Raw genomic sequence first — 17,836 nt, forward strand, 5'->3', positions numbered from 1 at the left:
TCGTTTCATTGTTGTATTTCGTTTATGACCATATTTCACATGTTAAATTTACGTTATAGTCCTAAATTTAAAGGGTCTTATACGGATATTACCCTACACAAACTTCTAGCAAGCCAACCGTTATTAGTAAACGTTAATGATGTGACCATAATTAGAGCATATTTAGTCCACGAATTAGCCTTGTTCCCATGCTTTTTAGTGCATATTTGGGTCATTTATTGTCTTTAGTTCTTTGTTTTGCATATTCTTTGAGGTTTTGTGTCCTTGGTAGGAAAGGAGTGCAAACCTTGCATTTTCATGGCAAAATGAGGCTAAATTGATTGAATTCAATGACCAAGCATCAAGGAGAGACAAGATTAGAAGGCCTTTGTACATACTATAGTAGATGGGCAACGATGAGAAAAGATCCTTGCATCCCCGAGGAAATCCTCAAGGATTTTATGAAGAAAAAGGAAAAAAGAAGAAGGAAAGAAACTGCTTGACAATCCGTGCATCTTCCCCAGAAGACGCCCGTCCACCACCCACAACCCGAGCGTCTTCCTCACCTGGACGCCCGGGCAAAAGCTCACAAAGACGCCCATCTTTCCCTTCTGGACGCCCGTCCAGAAGCTGCCAAATCCGCCCGTCCCGTGCTAAAGACGCCCGGATTCCTAGACAGTCCCATTTCGTCTTCTACAAGCTTCAAGGAAGGATGCACATCTTTTTCTAGAGACCGGAGTCTCCCTAGAGACCGGAGTCTCCCTAAGAGACCGGCGATTCCTCAACAAGGGACTTAATCGTCATTTAAGCCCGTAGTTAACCCTAATTCAAGCACCTAATCCCCACTATAAATACTCCATTAGTCTAATTAGAAGGGCATGTTCTTCTTAGCAATCTTTAGAGTAGTTAATATCAATCAAATCTCTCTTTAATCTTGTAATCAACATTTAATCAAGTTTTAATACAAGTTTTATTTCCTTAATCTCTCTGTTGTTCATCCTTTATTTTGGGTAATTGAAGATTATTTGGGTTATTATTGGGAGATTGACAACCTTCCAATCAAGCATCAAGTAATTCTTTTATTCTTTGCTTTATTATTGGAATCATTAGTAGGTATAATTCTCTTAATCCCTTTTTAATTATTGTTCACTTTCATTTATTCATCATGTTTCACTTTGTTGGTATGATTGACAACCATTCTAGCATGTTCAACATGATAATGAGTGAGTAGTTTCGTTAGCTAGGGTTAATGGGTAATTAGGGGAAACCAACATGGGGAATGATTCATGCTTAAATTAATATGCTTTCATAGTTTATTTGCTTGCTTGTTGTGATCTCAACTTATGCACATGTTATGTTTGATGAAATGTGAGCCTATGAATCCTTGCATTTTTTACCCATCACCTATCTTTTCAATGAGACTTGTAAGACATAAACCAACTCGAGTCTCATTAGACCATGCATATTGTTGAGTAGGGAAGATTAAGTCCACTTGTAGGTGTTGTACAATCTAATCGATTCGGCTCCGGGACCCAAACTTTCCTAGGATTGTAAGATATAAACCAACTCGATCCATCACAATAATAATTGCTTGCTTATAACTTGAGAATATGTTTGTATGATCAATTCCCATGAATACCCTATGACCCCATGACACCCTAGTGCCTTTTATCAATTGTTTACATCCCTTTTAATTCATCTTGCTTGTTTACTTTCATTGCTATTTAGTTTTGTGATCTTCTACTTCAAACCACAATTGTGACACCCTTAAGACACCACTAGTTACAATAGATGTCTCATCTCAATTCCCGTCCCTTGGGATCCGACCTTTACTTGGCTCTTTACTAATTGTAGAGTTGTTTGTGAAGTTATAAATTGTGTTTTGGTCTAGGTGCTCCTAACGACAAGTACTGAAAAACTAAACCCCACGAGGGAATCTACGACCAAAAAATGGCGCCGTTGCCGGGGACGGTGTTAACTTGATTTAGATTTTCTTGTATTGTTATTAGTTATGTCTTTATTTGCCTTGGGGAAGTAAAACTCCTCAAGGTTTGTTCTAATTGTTTTCGAGTTGTTTGATATTTTGCATTTCTAGAAGATCACAAGGTGACTTGTTACCCTTTGATCACGAAATTGAAAGAACTTTGACAACCAATAGAAGACTTGCTAGGAGAACTTTGAGAGGTATTGGTGAGGTTGTAGATATTCAACCAAATACTATTGAGTTCATCAACCCTTTTGCAAGAGAAGGTGAGGAGAACCCAACACAAAATCAACCCACAATGCCTAAGTTTTCATCACATTCCGTACCCACCGAGGAGAACCTACCCAATGGTACTCCCACACAACATCTAACCGGAAATTTTATTGCCAAATCCGCATTTATTCAATTAGTCGAAAGAAGCCAATTTGGGGGGATGCCTAGTGAAGACCCTCATTCTCATATGGAGACTTTTTGTGACTATTGTGATGCGATTTCTCAAACCGGTGTAACTCAAGACCAAATTCGATGGGTCTTATTTCCTTTTTCTCTAATTGGCACCGCAAAACAATGGTTGAAAGGCCTTGATAAGGCTACTCTCGGAATTGATTCTTGGAAAAAGTTGGCTCTAGCTTTCTACAAAAAGTTCTATCCACCGGAAAAGACTAACATGCTAAGAGCTCAAATTACGGGCTTTAAGCAAAGGGACGAAGAATCTTTGTATGAAGCTTGGGAGCGATTCAAGGGAATTTGTCGCTCATGTCCTCATCATGGACTTAGCGAGTGGTTCTTGGTACAACAATTTTGGAACGGTCTTTATGAAGATTCAAGGAACATTCTCAACATGGGATAAAATGGAATGTTCACCGAAGTTGATGACAATCAAACTTGGAACAAAATTGAGGAAATGGCGGTCCATAACTCACAATATAGTAGACCTCGCAAGGCTACTAGAAGATGAAAACATGAAGTGGACTCCATTACTCAATTGGGTGCTCAACTTAGTGCTCACATTGATACCATCAATTTGAAGTTTGAAAAAGCTATGGCTAGACTTGAAGAAGCCTCAAAATCACCAAAGCATCATGTTAATGCCATGAAGACATCTTCATCAATCCCAAGTGGGATATGTGAGAATTGTGGAACTTTGGGACATGACCAAAGTGAATGTAGGGGAACAAATGAACAAGTTAATGCTTTCCAAGCATACAAGAGTGGTACCCCTTATTCAAACTATTACAATGAAAACACCAAATTCCATCCAAATCTCTCATACAAAAGCCAAAATGTTCAAAACCCTCAACCAACATACACCCCACCTCCCATGAGAAACCAAAATGAAAGACCCTTTTACAACCAAAACCAAGGTTACCAAAATCAAACTCCATACAATCAACAAAATGACCAAGGTTTTGATGTTCAAAAAGCGGTCCTCCAAATGCAAAAGAATCAACAAGAGTTTTTCACTCAAATGCAAAAAGATAGTCAAGCAAAGGAAATCACCATCAACAACATCCTAGCTCACACCAAAATGTTGGAAACCCAATTAACTCAACTAGCATCTTCAAGCTCACAAAGACAAAAGGGGCAATTACCACCTCAAAGTAATCCCCCAAGACATGAAACGGTTAGTGCCATTCACTTGAGGAGTGGTACAAGGTATGAAGCACCGAAGAAGCAAGTTGAGGATGAAGTTGTGGAAGCTAGTGGCAAAGAAGAAATTGTGCAAAACTCCAAGGATGGAGAACCATCAAAAGAAGAAATTTCAAAGAAAAATGAAGACAAGGTCAAGGAGAAGGAGCCCATTGTGATTAGACTTCTTTTTCCAAGTCGTCAAGCCAAGCCCAAATTTGATGACCAACTTGGAAATTTTATGGAAATTGTGAAGAATTTGGAAGTCTCGATTCCTTTCACGGAATTAATCAATCACGTGCCGGCCTATGCAAAATACATGAAAGACATCCTCACAAAGAAGAAGTCAATCCGGAAGCTTGAGACTATCGCCTTCACTAAGGTGAGTAGTGCAATACTTCAAGGGAGTTCACCTCCAAAACTCAAAGATCCGGGAAGCTTCTCCATACCGTGTACCATTGGCGACACCACGATCAACAAAGCCTTATGTGATCTAGGGGCTAGTGTGAGTGTTATGCCGTACTCGGTGAGTAAAAGGTTGGGGATGGGAGAGCTTAAATGCACCAATATCACACTCCAAATGGCCGATAGATCAACGAAGACACCATTAGGGATATGGGAAGATGTTCCCGTAAGAGTTGGGAAATTTTTCATCCCGGTGGACTTTGTCATTGTTGACATGGAAGAAGACTCCAACATTCCAATCATTCTAGGAAGACCTTTCTTACACACCGCGGGTGCGGTGATTGATGTGAAGCATGGAGAGCTCACTCTAGAAGTGGGAGATGAAAGCATAACTTTCAATCTTGACAAGACCATGAGCGCTCCCCGTTTGCATGAACCATGTTTTATGGTTGATCATTATAGCCGGAAGGATGATAGGAAGAAGTCGGAATTCCAATGGAAGAAGAAAATTGAAGATGCTCCATTCAAAGAGCAAGTGAATTGTAACAAAGAGAGCTTGAAAAGCTCACCAAAGTCAAGCAATGAAGAGGATGTCCTCATTGGCCAAGACAAGAAAGTGGGAGAGTTGGCTCTATCAACTCAAGAGATCTTTAGTGATCAAGTAGATGAAGTTTGTGGTCTTTGGGACGATGAGTTTGAAGGGATTTTCAATCCCTATATTGGTAATGCTATCGATCAAGACCGACAACAAGGGCAAAGGTCTATTGAAGATCTTTATCATGATAATGAACAAGCTTTTGACTACTTTTTCAAGGTGTTGAACAACATCAACAACACCTTGGACATGCCCCCATGACATCTCACTAAGGATGAGAGTTTGGTGGAGTCCTCCCTAAACCACCATTTGTAAATATTTCTAACCCCCTAACTCGCATTTTAATTCTTACATTGCATTTTTTGTCATTTTTGGATTTTTATGCCTTGATCAAGATAATTATCATTTTTGAGAGAAGTGAGGGAGGGACAAATCATTTAATTGATGTGTAGTGCTTTAGCTTAGTGTGGGGATAACAATTGCCTAGGCTATTCATGCCTTAGTAGTGCCCCTACAATGAAGAAGACGGGATTTGAAGAATGAAAAATGACAAGGGATATGCAAGTGCACGGATGGAACTGAATCCGGGTAAAACAGGGAAAATCCGAGCGTCTTCATGGGAATCCGCCCGTCTTCAGGCAATCCGGGCGTCTTTGTCAAAATCCGCCCGTCCATCTGAGCTGAAAATTTGAAATTTTGGGACTGTTGAAGAATCCGAGCGTCCTGGTAGAGAAGACGCTCGTCTTCAGAAATCCGCCCGTCTTGGAAGGAAAGACGCCCGTCTTTTTACCAGTGAAAAACAAGAAATCTCACTGTCTGAGAATCCACCCGTCTTCAGCAGAAGACGCCCGTCATGCAGTTGATAAATCCGAGCGTCTTTGCTGAAAGACGCCCGTCTTTAGGCGAGAATCCTGAACCAAAAAAGGCAGAATCCGAGCGTCCCGAAGGAAAGACGCCCGTCTTCCCCTGCAGTTTTTGATATTTTTGGGTATTTTAATACCCCATCCCACATTCGTTTCTTCATTCCTTCATTCAAAACACTACCCATAAACCCCAAAACTCAAAACCCTCATCCTCTCCATCACCAAAACAAGATTTCCTCAACCAAATTCAACAAAATCAAATCCAAACTTCCTTTTAACAACAATCAATCACTCCTCTTCCAACAAAAATCAAACCAAAAACCAAAATCTTCAACCTTTGAGTCGATTTTTGAAATTACAAAGGCAAAGCCTTTCATCTTAAAATCGATTTGGGTATACTTGGAAATTGAAGATTTTCACTCTTTTCTTGGTTAAATCATCAATGGCAAGGACAAAAGGATCAACAAAGGCACCTAAGGCAAATGCACTCTCAACAAGACAAAAGTGTCTTCAAGCAAAGAAAGCCTCATTGGCTATGGTGGTAGCTAGCTCAAACTTGGAAGTTCAACAACAACAACCTCCCTTAGAAGCAACAACATCAACAACTCCGGAAATTGCTCAACTATCAAACTATCCGGAGGTAATTTTCATTTCTAACTCCCATAGGGATACATTTGCCAAGTATGCTAGAAAATCCTTTCTATCCACCAAATTCATATGTGAAGATGCCTTGAACAAATTAGGTGTCCTTGAACAAACGAAAGCCTTCTTTGAAGCCATGGGGTTGGGAAAATTGTTTGCTACAAGAGAATTGACATACCCCTCCCTTACCTTAGAATTCTTGAGTTCTTTGAAAGTTACGAAGGTAGAGACTAGAGAAAACATCGAGTTCCGCCTTGCTAATGTGAGTAGGCGCATCACCTTTGATGAATTGGGTAAAGCATTGGGTCTTAGTGATTCACCTAGTTATTTCAAGAATCCCGAAAAGTATGACCCCGCTCCTCTTTGGGAGGCGATTTCCGGGAGGAAATTTGAGAACTATCATGCTAGTCGCGCTCTATTAGTCCATCATCCGGGCATTAGAGTGTGGCACAAGGTCATCGGGAATACTATCATTGCAAGAAAAGACACTAACCACTTTACCAAGCTCGATTGTGTTCTACTTGAGTCGGCCTTAAATATTGGAAGAGAATTCACCAAGCCTTACAATTCTCTAAGGCTTTTGGTGGAAAGATAGCTAAATGTTGATTGTGGAATGCAAGGCACCACTTTTATTGTAAATGGAGGTCTAGTCACTCTTTTGGCTAAGTACTTTGATCCGAATTTCAACAAGGATAGCAAGTATGTGGCGAAAAAAGAGGGTCATCTCGTTGACATGGATGCCATGATTAACAAGTACAAGTGGGTCACTCATAACCCTCTTGACACCAAATATGGGTGGCTCACCAATGAGGCTAGATCTTTTACTTTGCCTTCCAAGATATGCCGTTTGAGTGTCCATCAGACCAACTACCTTCTTCCCCTCTCAAAAGAAGCCGAATACATCATCCGTCAACAAAGGGGTGAAATTGAAATGCCCTCCTCCTCCATTGTCACACCACCCTATCCATTCAAGTATCAAGAGTTCAAACCCGAAGGTGTTAAAGCAAGCAATGATTACATGACTCTACTTATGCAAGAGATGCACAAACAAGCTTTTAAGGATCGGGAAGATGCATACTTAGCCCAATATCCACCCCTCCTTCATTTAGCTAGGCAAGGACTACTTGATCCTTCATGTCCTTTTCCTAGTTGGGCGGATAGGGAAGTCTTCTTTCCAAGTGCATCTAGGGGTGAGATTCCGGGTGACGATGAGGTTGTCGGTGATGAGGTTGTTGATGATAGCATTGATGAAGAGGCTAATGAAGAAGAAGAAGAGGATGATGAAGGAAGTGAGCAAGGAAGTGAAGAGGGAAGTGGAGATGAGTCCACTTCTATTGAGGAAGATGATGACAATGATGATATGGTGGAAGACTAGCAAGCTTTGGAGGCTCCTACACTCTTGAGGTTTGTCTACTTCTTTCTTTGTTTTATTATTTTATCTTGATCATGGTTGGAGAGTCCTAGCAACATAGAGGACTAACACCTCGGCCCCATTGAGGTGTTCTTATTTCATTGTTCCCACTATTGAAAATCCAAAATGACAAATTTAGTTTCATGCATTGCATCTTGTGTGCATGAACTACCCCAAATTTAGGACATTAGAAATAATGTCTAACTCGGTTTGGGGAAGTACATGCATACGCAACGGGAGGTAATCTAAATTACGCTCTCCGTCATAAACAAAAACCCATGCATCAGGTAGTGTAGATTAGTGTAGCTTGCATTTAGTGTAGAAATCATGCATCATGTTTGCATAATTTCCCATCATTTTGGCCATTGAGGACAATGCCCATATTAGTGTGGGGATGGGGAATTCTAACTTAACTTTTATTCAAAAATCCAAAAAAAAAATCAAATTTTTTTTTTCGAAAAACCATAAAAATTTGAAAATTTTGAAAATCCAAAAACTAGTTCATTTCCTTTATAGTGTAGTCATGTATATATTGTGTTTGTTTTATCCTTGGTCACATTGATTGACTACGCCACATCCGAGACATGAGGATATTGAAGACCGCATGGTATGATCTTTCCAATCTCCTTTTTCCTCTTTATGTTAATGACTATGTGTCTTTATTTTGATCGATGCGGTATAACAATGTGAATTTAGGACTTGCATTTAGTTTATATGTCATATTAGTTGGTAGAATCATTTGCATTAGGATTTTTATATGCTAGTTGCATCATGGCATGTAGTTGCATGTTAGAAAGATTTTGCGAAACCGTCTACTTGGGAAGCTTGACAAATGTATATAGGCCCTAGTAGATGCTTTTTCTTCTTAAGACTTTGCTTGTTAGAATACTTGTAAAACACCTTAGGATGTGTCATGCTAGTATCCTTTGACCCATGGATTAAGACCTAGTCAAGAGTACCTTGTGGTGTGATAACTACTTGGCTACCATTTATTCCAAGGTGACCCTTGAAACCATGCATCCATCCATCATCCATGTTCTACCACATTTTTGTCATCAAAGGGAATGGGCACAAAAAGAAATCAATTTGAGTTCAATGAAATGAAAAGTGAAAGAAAGTTTGCAAAAAATGCATCAAATGAAAAGAGGAGCAAAAATAGAACTCCTAAAGCTTCAAATATAAGGCACCCTCACTACATATGGGTTTACTTTGAAAATGTTCAAAAGTAATGCAAAGAAAAGTTGAAAGTTGTCAAGTGTTGAAATGCCAAAAATCAAAAAGAAATGGCAAGGAAGTGTTCTCAAATGTTATATGCCACAAGAAATTGGGGGGGAAAACAACAACAAAAGCAAACTCCCAAAGTGAAACTCAAATATCTATTGATACCTTTATCCATCGTATCCATTTTTGTGCATGGTAGAGAGGGGACGACCCTTCTTCTTGTCTAGGCAAGAGGGGGAATTCCGCGATCCTCCAGTGTTTCTAACACCATAGGGAGTCTACTCTTGACAAAAGCATTTAACGATTTAGGACAAAGGTACCCTAGCTTGACACAACTTGGAGGTGATTTATTGGTATCCTTCTAGGCTTAGTAGTTTGAAGAAATTGCATCTATGAAGAAGTGTGTACCCTTGAATTGCTTCCCTTGTAGATAATTTCCGCCACTTAGATGAGGAAAGTGGCTATTCTTTTGTAGATGCATCCATTATTTGATTTTGTGTGCTTAATGTTTGGATGTGTCGCCATTTTGTCAAGACCCACCTTGCCTTGCAAGAAGGCATCCTACCTCATGGTTGTCTTGTTGTGAGTTGAAGGGGCGGAGTGAGACCCGCTAATTGTCTCATATCGGTTATGTTATTAGGTTAGTTTAAATAATGGTCCTAGTCTTTGTCACCTCTTTACTCGGGACGAGCAAAGGTTTGGTTTGGGGATATTTGATGTGACCATAATTAGAGTATATTTAGTCCCCGAATTAGCCTTGTTCCCATGCTTTTTAGTGCATATTTGGGTCATTTATTGTCTTTAGTTCTTTGTTTTGCATATTCTTTGAGATTTTGTATCCTTGGTAGGAAAGGAGTGCAAACCTTGCATTTTCATGGCAAAATGAGGCTAAATTGATTGAATTCAACGACCAAGCATCAAGGAGAGACAAGATTAGAAGGCCTTTGTACATACTATAGTAGATGGCCAATGATGAGAAAAGATCCTTGCATCCCCGAGGAAATCCTCAAGGAATTTATGAAGAAAAAGGAAGAAAAGAAGAAGAAAAAAAACTGCCTGACAATCCGTGCATCTTCCCGAGAAGACGCCCGTCCACTACCCACAACCCGAGCGTCTTCCTCAGCTGGACGCCCGGGCAAAAGCTCCCAAAGACGCCCGTCTTTCCCTTCTGGACGCCCGTCCAGAAGCTGCCAAATCCGCCCGTCCCGTGTTAAAGACGCCCGGATTCCCAGACAGTCCCATTTCGTCTTCTACAAGCTTCAAGGAAGGATGCACATCTTATTCTAGAGACCGGAGTCTCCCTAGAGACCGGAGTCTCCCTAAGAGACCGGCGATTCCTCAACAAGGGACTTAATCGTCATTTATGCCCTTAGTTAACCCTAATTCATGAACCTAATCCCCACTATAAATACCCCATTAGTCTAATTAGAAGGGCATGTTCTTCTTAGCAATCTTTAGAGTAGTTAATATCAATCAAATCTCTCTTTAATCTTGTAATCAACATTTAATCAAGTTTTAATACAAGTTTTATTTCCTTAATCTCTCTCTTGTTCATCCTTTATTTTGGGTAATTGAAGATTATTTGGGTTATTATTGGGAGATTGACAACCTTCCAATCAAGCATCAAGTACTTCTTTTATTCTTTGCTTTATTATTGGAATCATTAGTAGGTATAATTCTCTTAATCCCTTTTTAATTATTGTTAATCACTTTCATTTATTCATCATGTTTCACTTTGTTGGTATGATTGACAACCATGCTAGCATGTTCAACATGATAATGAGTAAGTAGTTTCCTTAGATAGCGTTAATGGGTAATTAGGGGAAACCAACATGGGGAATGATTCATGCTTAAATTAATATGCTTTCATAGTTTATTTGCTTGCTTGTTGTGATCTCAACTTATGCACATGTTATGTTTGATGAAATGAGCCTATGAATCCTTGCATTTTTTACCCATCACCTATCTTTTCAATGAGACTTGTAAGACATAAACCAACTCGAGTCTCATTAGACCATGCATATTGTTGAGTAGGGAAGATTAAGTCGACTTGTAGGTGTTCTACAATCTAATCGATTCGGCTCCGGGACCCAAACTTTCCTAGGATTGTAAGATATAAACCAACTCGATCCATCACAACAATAATTGCTTGCTTATAACTTGAGAATATGTTTGTATGATCAATTCCCATGAATCCCCTATGACCCCATGACACCCTAGTGCCTTTTATCAATTGGTTACATCCCTTTTAATTCATCTTTCTTGTTTAGTTTTATTGCTATTTAGTTTTGTGATATTCTACTTCAAACCCCAATTGTGACACCCTTAAGACACCACTAGTTACAATAGAAAATCGAAGAGTCTATTGATCCAAAATACTCAAGAGGGGGGGGGGGGGGGGTGAATTGAGGATTTAAAACTTTTTGAAAGCTTTTTCGATTATGCTAATGTAATTGATTATTTAAGGTTTATTGATTAAACTTTAACTAATCAACTAATGGAGATAAACGTAATGAACGAAACAAACGAAAGAAGAAGAGACACACGGATTTTTGAAGTGGTTCAGTTTCACAAGTCGAAACCTACGTCCAATATTCTCGATTAATAAATTTAGTACCTTTCTACGGATTACAAATTTACTAACCCAACTCGTACAACTAACTCTAGCTGTAACTCAATGAGTACCGTTAAATACTCGAGTGACTAACTTACGCTAATAAGAAAGCACTAATGATTCTAACAAAGGTTCACGTTAATGAACAAGTTAAGAATTCAACTAAGCACTATTATCTTATAACGATAAATGAAGAACGAGTATGCGAGTTTTGTGACACACGACCTTTCAAAATTGCAAATCAGTTTTTCTGTTTAAAAACACACGGTTTGCTTTTTAAAGTTGAAAACAATTTTTATGCTTAAGGTCTCTATTTTAGATGTTGTAAATAACAAAGTATTTATAGGCAAGGAAGAGGTGGGCTACACGGTTTTTGCACAAACCCTAATAGCCGAAATAATAAGATATAATTAAAAAATATATCTTCTTATTATCTCTTTCCTAAAAGCCTTGAAAGATAATAAAGAATATTCTAAAAGATAAAATATGATCTTTCCAAATATTATCTTTACTATAAATTCTAAGATTATGATAAGATTTCCTAATGGCTTAGGTTTTAGGAGAGGCTATATAGAAACCCTAATTAGTAGTAAAGTCCAACTCATAAGTTGATCCATCATAACTACCAATTAACGTTTACAATAAAACCGGACTCATTATTAAACCGAGCTTTATTAAATAAATACTTTCATTAAAACATTTAAGATAAACTTTAAACAATTATAAAACACTTTTCGAAACATTTATAAGTCGTGTATAAAAACTCAGCATTTCAATATTATAGTAGAAGAGCTATAACATTGAGCTCTTTTACTAGTAATGTTATAGCTGCAAAGCTATAACTTTACTAAATCAAGAAACTCACTCTTGATTACCATTACGAGATAATCACCTATACTATTCTAATCTTCAAGGAGATCTTCGAGTATAGGCTACGTCATCATCCAAGCTTGATTAATCTTTAGACGAACTTCGTCTTCACATAATACTTGAATGAATCTTGAATTGTTTGATCTTGAACGAAGGCTTGAACTTCTCATGCAATTGTCACAATCCTCTTTGTTGCTCGTAATAGGTTAGTTCTAAGATACTCAACAAAACGATTACATGCAACAAGTATATAGAATGTAAAACACCTTGGCATCATCAAAACATAAACATATAAGCTATATGGTCCAACAAATTCCCCCTTTTTGATGATGGCAAGTCTCCTAAAATTGTGACTAATTAAAAAGTTCCCCCTCAATATAATACCGTTATCTTGATAATAAAGATTAACGCAAGATCAAGACAATTTTTCAAAAACCGAAAGTTTAAAGACTTTAAGAGACAATTGGTCTTGACAAGGAGCAAGCTTAGGTAGATGCTTACTATAGACGTTATTTCCCCCTCTTGACATCATCGAAAAGCTAAGAACAAATCAAAAATGACTAGAATAATATAAGACGGGACAAGAGATAAAAACGCCATAAGAAATAATTATCGCACTAGTATTATCACATAAAATAGGAATACATCCTACGTCAACACCATAATCACGTAATTGTTGCTTAAGCCATAAAAGTTGAGTACATACCAGTCCTGCGGCAATATATTCGGCTTCAGCAGTTGAGAGAGCAACCGAATTTCGTTTCTTCGAACCCCACGTGATGATACACGGTCCGACAAACATGACGACACCCAACGTGCTTTTTCTGTCTAGAGAACATCCTGCGTAGTCGGCATCTGAATAACCGACTAGATCAAAATTGCATTCCATTGGATACCATAGGTATAAGTTGGCCGTTCCAATTAAATAACGTAAAATCCGTTTTACGGCCGTCATATGCGACTCTTTGGGAGATGATTGATATCTCGCACAAACGCATACGCTAAACATAATATCGGGTCTACTTGCGGTCAAATATAATAGTGACCCAATCATCCTACGGTAAGTAGTTTCATCAACTGATTTACCATTTTCATCCAATGTCAATTTCTTGTTCTCGACCATTGGAGTAGGCATAGCATGTGAATTTTCCATTCCGAATTTCCGAATCAACTCCTTGATGTATTTCTGTTGATGGATTTTAATGCCTTCATCAGTTTGTTGTATTTGCAGCCCCAAGAAGAATTTCAATTCTCCCATCATGCTCATCTCGAACTCAGAAGTCATCAACTCAGAAAAGTATTTGCATAGACTTCGGTTGGTCGATCCAAAGATGATATCATCGACATATATTTGAACAACCAAAAGGTCAGAATCCTCAGTTTTTAGAAATAGGGTTTTGTCGACGGATCCTCTACTAAATCCACTGTCAAGTAGAAACTTAGATAATCGATCATACCAAGCCCTTGGTGCTTGCTTTAATCCATATAGGGCTTTATCCAATTTGAACACGTGATCCTTAAATTTGATATTCTAAAAACCAGGGGGTTGTTCAACGAAGACTTCCTCTTGTAAATAACCATTCAAGAATGCCGTCTTGACGTCCATCTGGAAGAGTTTCATTCCCTTGTGTGCGGCGAATGCTATCAGAAGTCTAATAGCTTCAAGACGAGCAACGGGTGCGAAAGTCTCGTCATAATCTATTCCTTCTTGTTGATTATATCCTTGGACCACCAATCTTGCTTTGTTTCTGACAATGACTCCGGCATCATCTAATTTGTTCCTGAAGACCCACCGACTTCCAATGAATGTACGATCTTTTGGTCTAGGAACTAAATGCCAAACCTTGTTTCTTTCGAACTGTTGTAGCTCTTCTTGCATAGCTATAATCCAATCTGATTCAGCAAGAGCTTCATTGATGTTCTTTGGTTCGATCATGGATAGAAAAGAGTAGAAAGAGCAGAAGTTGTTTAAGGAATGTCTTGTTTGAACACCCTTCTTAATATTCCAAAGAATATTATCCATGGGGTGTGAATTCTTGTATTTCCACTTCGTTGAAGTGCTTGGTTCTTCTCGTTATTTGAGCTAGTCCCGACTTCATTTGGTTCGGAATTAGAGGAAGTTCCCCCTGAATCCAATTCGGGTGTTGTATTTGAGCCGATTATAACCTCGGACTCTACACCTTGATTTGGATTCAATGTTACAGTAACATCATCTATAACATTGGTTTGGGAGTTCTTGTCTTGAGTCAATGTTATAGTATCATCAACTATAACTTTGCCTTTCTCCTTTTTATCTTTTGAGGAACGAGTAAGTTCATCACTTGTTCCCTCAATTTCGTTATCCTCGAATTCCAATTCCGGGGGGTCGTCTCTTGAAAGACGAAAGTCGGGTTCATCCAAGTCTTCTACCTCATCCTGTAAAGGCTTATCGAACACGTTATCTTCATCAAAAATAACGTGGACACTTTCTTCAATGTAAAGAGTTCTTTTATTGAAAACTTTGTAAGCCTTGCTATGATCTGAGTATCCTATGAAAATCGCCTCATCACTTCTAGGGTCGAATTTACTTAAATGGTTTTTACCGTTATTATGTACAAAACATTTACTCCCAAAACAGCGAAGATTGGAGATATTAGGTTTCCGACCTCTAAGGAGTTCGTAGGGGGTTTTCTTAAGGATAGGTCGGATCATAGCACGATTATGGATGTAGCAAGAAGTACTAATGGCTTCAGCCCAAAAGTTACGAGGTAAACCACTACACAAGAGCATTTTACGTGCCATATCTTCTAAGGTTCTATTCATACGTTCAACGACACCGTTTTGTTGAGGAGTTCTTGGTGCGGAAAAGTTATGCCCTACACCATTAACTCTACAATATTCTATAAAAGTTTGATTGTCAAATTCGGTGCCATGATCCGTACGAATAGATACAAGATTAGTCTTATATTTGTTTTGAACACGTTTCATAAGACAATCAAATTCATCAAAAGTTTCATCTTTTGAGTGAAGAAAGATAGGCCATACATACCTTGAGTAGTCGTCTACAAGAACAAAGACGTACCTGGATCCTCCTCTACTCCTTACCTTCATAGGTCCACATAAATCCATGTGTACCAGTTCCAAGGCTTGATTTGTGCTTACTACTCTTTTAGGTTTTAACGATGATCTTACTTGTTTGCACCTTGCACATGTGTCACACATCTTTTCTTGGTCGAACTTGATCTTAGGTAACCCTTCAACCAAGTCCCACTTCTTGAGCTTGTTCAAGGTTAGTGAGCTAATGTGACCAAAACGTTTATGCCAAAGACAAGGATCATCAAGTGTAACTTTCATGCACGAAAAAGAGTTAGTAGGCACAGCATTTAAATCCACCATATACACGTTCCTTTTCCTGTGGCCTTCAAGAATAACATTGCTAGTTCCTTCAATAATGATGCGACAACTATCAGTATGAAAAACTACCTTGTTACCTTTGTCGCATAATTGTGATATGCTTAGCAAGTTGTGTTTTAGGCCATCTACGAGATAAATGTCACTTATTGCGTGAGACTTAGAGATTCTGATTTTGCCAACGCCGATTACTTTTCCCTTTTGTTGTCCCCGAACGTCACTTTTCCTCCGTTGAAGGGTTTGAGTGAAAGAAATAGATTCTTATCTCCGGTCATGTGTCTTGAACATCCACTGTCAAGATACCATTGATTGTTTTCTTTTACTTCTTCCTGCAGAAAGGATTAGATACAGTTTTTAGGTACCCAAGCTAAGTTGGGTCCCTTATGATTAGTTAATCTAAATACTAAGTCCTTTCGAACCCAAACACGTCTAATGACCGTTTTTCTAACTTTAAGTTTGTTTGGCTTGGGAGGAGTTCTAGGGTTAGGGTTTTCTCTAGGTCTAGGAATTTCTCTAGGTCTCTCTTGACTATTTGACTTGTGAATAGGTTTACTGGGTTGAGATTTACATGGGCTTTGTGAAGTGCTAGGTTTCTTAGAGTAGTCAAAGGCCATGTCATAGAACCAACGAAATTTATTGTTCCTTTCTTCGTTAGGTTCGTTAGTGGGGATTTCCTTATCCTCGACAACTGTGTCAATAGTTTTGGCATGTTCGGCATTTTTTCGTAAATCACGAGCCTTTTTGACACAATTGATTTGGATATGACCTGTATGACCACAGTAATTGCAAATCAAGTATTCAGGAAGATCAGCATACTTCCTTTTTCTAAAATCAAAATCCGAAGGTGTTGATTTGTATTTAGAGTGATCTCTACGGCTGTAGCACTCATGTCCTAACCCTATCTTCATATTATTGTCAGATTGTTCGGTTACGAAGTTTAGGACTTTTGTGCTACCTTCCCACTTGTCATGGACCTTTCTAGCGTGTAGAAGTAGGTCTTTTAGGGTTTTAATTTCCTCTTGACATTTCGTGTGATCTACATCATTGTCCTTTTTAAAGTTGTCACGAAAGTCTTGGAATCGTTTGTTAAGAATGAACACAACATCGGTGTGGTGTTTCTTAACATTGATCATATCGGTCTTAGATTCTTTCAATTGCTTTGAAAGAGAATCTATCTCTTTCTTTTGATCTAAGATCACTTCTTCATTAGATGTGACCTTATTTTCCAAAAGTTCTTTGACTTTTCTAAGTTCTAAAGTTATAGCTTCATTAGCTATAACTTTGGCTTGAAGGTGCTTGAATTTGAGCTTTAGGTCGGAAGTTATAGCTTCATTAGCTATAACTTTGGACTCTAATTCCTTCTTTTCAGCCATAGTAGAATCTGATGTTGTAGCTTTCTCAGCTATAACCTTAGATTTCAACTTCTTAGCTTTAGTCTTAAGAGTATGATTCTCTTCCACGATTTTGAGAATCTGTTCCTTTAGATCTTTCAATTCCAAATCCTGTTCGTGACACTTATCAAGAGATTGTTCAAAGAATTCAATTAAAGCACTTTTAGACAATTTCCTAACACGTTTTTTAAGCTCAAGGTAACTTACCTCTTCATCGTCGTCTTCGTCTGATTCTCCAAGAAAGCAATAGTTTGAATGAGAATTTGTGCTTTCATCGTCACTGTTGGAGATTAGGTCAAGACTCACACTGCTGAGACAAAGGTTTGCAACTTCGTCATCTTCAGATTCCTCGTCATCTTCTTAGTCAAGGTCTCCCCAACACGAAGCCATCATAACTTGCTTGAATTCTCTCTTTGTCTTCTCACGTTTCGTCTTGTCCTTTATCTTCTCCCATGTTGGACAATCTTTGATCATATGACCAGATTCTCCACACTTGAAGCAACCTCTATTTGCGAAAGACGACTTTGAGTCGTTAACCTTTTTGTTGAATGACTTGTTGTTATTGTTGTTATAGGATGATTTTGTTTGTTTATTTCGAAAAATCTTGTTTTTAAAACGTCGTGCAAACAAGACAGTTTCATCCTCTAGGTCAGAGTCCACTTCTTCGCCCTTTAAGGCCATACTCTTATTGCGACTTGGTTCAGTGTCGTATTTGTTAAGAGTAATTTCATGGGCCATGAGAGCACGAATGAGTTCTTGATAGGATAGGGTTTCAAGATCTCGTGATTCCTCCATTGCAGTGACCTTAGCACGCCACTTCTTAGTCAGGCTCCTAAGAACCT

The 17,836-nt window shown here is 38.6% G+C and overlaps 1 non-coding gene across 1 annotated transcript; it reads right to left on the reverse strand.

Annotated features, from left to right (window-relative positions):
* Positions 1 to 2,630: 2,630 nt before the first annotated feature.
* Positions 2,631 to 2,737, reverse strand: LOC141624205 (small nucleolar RNA R71). The gene has a single exon (XR_012534016.1). It is a non-coding gene; the product is annotated as a small nucleolar RNA R71 (small nucleolar RNA).
* Positions 2,738 to 17,836: the final 15,099 nt, after the last annotated feature.

This window comes from Silene latifolia, chromosome X, assembly GCF_048544455.1.
Source record: "Silene latifolia isolate original U9 population chromosome X, ASM4854445v1, whole genome shotgun sequence".
Taxonomy (NCBI): domain Eukaryota; kingdom Viridiplantae; phylum Streptophyta; class Magnoliopsida; order Caryophyllales; family Caryophyllaceae; genus Silene; species Silene latifolia.